Raw genomic sequence first — 3,226 nt, 5'->3', positions numbered from 1 at the left:
GGGGGGGTGTTTAACAATTTTTAAAAAATACTGTTTTGTCTCCTAAGGAGGAACTGGTTCAAGTTGATTTGGAAGCAGGGGTGAGATAGCCCTGGATCATATGTGAGGCAGCGTGGTGGAATCAGGCTCTAGTCAAAACAATCAATGTGAAGAAACTTGTATTTTTCCACAGGTTGGTGAATTTTCATCAAATTTTTTTTTTTTCTTTTTTTTGCTCAACACTTTTTACATCCTTTAAAGAACTCATTTATGTTGGATTTTTTTTAAAACGTTGATTAAAGGCACAAAAGATGTAAATTTTCCGTTACCACGGACTCTTAAGCTAAGGAAATAACTACTCTTTGACAGCCATTTTCTCACTAATTTTACCTCTGAAAACAGGGGACCCCCACCTCCTTCATTCGCAAATATCTCGACTTGTATTTAAGATAAACGGATATTTTTTCATCCAAATAAAGACAAGTGAACAAGCTTTAAGATGATATCAATAACTCTACATGCCCAAAAATTGACGAGAGCCTGATTCCACCACGCTGCCTCACATATTGCTCGACCCTGGCCAGGGGAAGAGAAGACGTTTTCCACCCCTAATTTATTTCCACGCCGTTTCCAGTCTGGGACTAGGAGATGAGCTCAACTTTTCCGGGAACTACATTGATGACCGGGTCGACCGTAATCTCGCCTCGGGCCTCAATGGGGTGGAGTTTTGCTTACAGTGTGCTGTGTGATAGAAAACATGATCAAACTGTTTTTGAATTTAGAGAGGGAAGGGATATATATCTTGTTGGTCAGGGGTTGGTTTTGTTTGTTTAACGTGTGTATCTTCTTCTTCTTCTTCTTCTATCCCGTGGTTGGGGAAACCGTGGGGGCACAACTGCATCTAACAACCAGCTCTCACCATTTCTCTTTGTCCTCTGCTTTCCTCAGATTGTCACCCATCGTCTTTCCTGTCTAATCTGTAATGTTGTCCTCCCATCTCCTTCTCTGCCTTCCAATTTGTGTATATTGTTGTGTAAATGATTGTGTGTGTGTGTGTGTGTGTGTGTGTGTGTGTGTGTGTGTGTGTGTGTGTATGTATGTATGTATGTATGTATGTGAGTGTATTATGATGTGCGTTTTAACTCTTTGATTCGTCTCTTTATTTGACGTGCAGGGAAAGTGATTAGTGGTGTGTAGCCATGGACCATTAGCTCAATGTTGTGCAGTACTTGCACATTGTGGCATAACCACGCATCGACGGGTTCACGAGTAGGTACACTGTGTGTGCGTCTCTCTCTCTCTCTCCCTCCCTCTCTCTCTCTCTCTCTCTCTCTCTCTCTTCTCTCTCTCTCTGTCTCTGTGTGTGTGTGTGTGTGTGTGTGTGTTTGTGTGTGTTTGCATGTGTGTGTTTGTGTGTGTTGTGTGTGTGAGACAGATAGTGTGTGTGAGACACACACACACACACACACACACACACACACACACACACACACACCCAGGAACACACACACAGGCAAATACACAAACACACACAGTATCCCCCCCCCCCCCCCACACACACACAAAGATACACACTCGCACACTCGCGCGCTCACACTCACACGCTGATCGATCAAGTGATTACTCGTCAGGTGATGACGTCCTCCCCCCCCCAACCACCCCACCCCCACTTTTTCCTCCCTCCCCACCATCGAGCTCTATACCGGTGCGCCGTCAACAGATTCCCTTCAAAGGCATGTTCCCAGATAACATGCATTCTCTCCTCTGATGATATTGGCAATGGGGTTGATTTAGATCGGATCGGCAGACGTGTAGGTTCTGATAAAAAATATAAATAAATAAATAAATAAACCCAAAAAAAAACGAACTAAAAACATATAAAAAGGATTTTAAAAATATAAATAAGGAAGGAAAAGTTGGCTCGACATAGCATTGATGTTCTCGAAATGATCTACTTGCGTTTAGTGGCTGGAGTTAGTTTATGGGTTGAAGGGAGTCATGAGATATACATGCGCTATGGCGCTGATTCGGAAAATTTTAATGAGGTTTCGGGGTGACAGGAGAGAGAGAGAGAGAGAGAGAGAGAGAGAGAGAGAGAGAAAGAGAGAAAGACAGACAGACAGACAGACAGACAGACAGACAGACAGACAGACAGACAGACAGACAGAGAGAGAAAGAGAGAATGTGAGTTGTGGGAAGAGCGAGAGAGAGGTGGGGTGGAAGGAAAGAGAAATAGATGAAGAGAGAGAAAGAGAGAGAAAAAGAGAAAAGGAGAGAAAGAGAGAGAAAGAGAGAGAAAGAGAGAGAGAGAGAGAGTAGGCCGGGGAGGGGGAGTCAGGATTTGATAGTGGCCTGGAATGACATTGGCAGAAAATGTGATAAATACCTGTTGTTGTTTTTGTTCCTTTTCAAAGTTGGTGAGGGGAAGAAGTAGGGCCGGGGCGTTAAGCTGTTGGCCTCTCATTCAAAGGTCCCGGGTTCGAATGCGAGTAGCGACCGAAAGTTTTCTCCTCTAAAATTGTCTCTTTTCCCCTCCTTTCCTTCTCTTAGCAATGTTCTGTCGTCTGCTTTCGTCTCCTCTTTCTGCCCCCCACCCATCACCTCTTGGCTCCTGACTCTTTCTGCAGCCTTCCTACTGCTTCTCCATGGCTCTTTCTTACTGCTTTCTTTCAGCCACACCTCTAATCTTCTGGAAGGAAAGATCTACACCTAGCTTTCTTAGACAAGAGCGAAAAATTTCGAAGGGCACTTGTGTAAGTTGTGCACGTTAAAGGTTCCTTGGTGGTCTAAAATCGATAAGAGTAGGCTTCGGCCGCCATCCGGGCAAATTTCAAAATTTCCTACCAACTGAAAATGTTATTTGTGTCCCGCGCGCTCATATGACCTTATTATGTAGGTGCGAGTGCCATAAAACACTAAAAAAAAATTTTAAAAGAAGTAGTGCCGAAAATGTGTGGTGATCTCTCGTGCAATCGGATATAATCGAAGAAACTTGTCCATATTGCTGTTGAGTTTCCACTCTCCTTCCAAATCCTCGCTCCCCCCCTCTCTCTCTCTTCTCTCTCTCTCTCTCTCTCTCTCTCTCTCTCTCTCTCTCTCTCTCTCTGTGTCTCTCTGTCCCTCTCTCTCTCTCTCTCTCTCTCTCTCTCTCTCTCTCTCTCTCTGTCTCTCTCTCTTGCTTCCTCTCCACCTCTCTTTGTCTCTCCTCCTCATTTTCTTAACCCCCCCCCTATCGCTGGCTCGCCTC

This window comes from Aplysia californica, unplaced genomic scaffold (genome assembly GCF_000002075.1).
Source record: "Aplysia californica isolate F4 #8 unplaced genomic scaffold, AplCal3.0 scaffold00285, whole genome shotgun sequence".
NCBI classification, from domain to species: Eukaryota; Metazoa; Mollusca; class Gastropoda; order Aplysiida; family Aplysiidae; genus Aplysia; species Aplysia californica.
Note: the sequence above shows the minus strand (reverse complement) of the source record.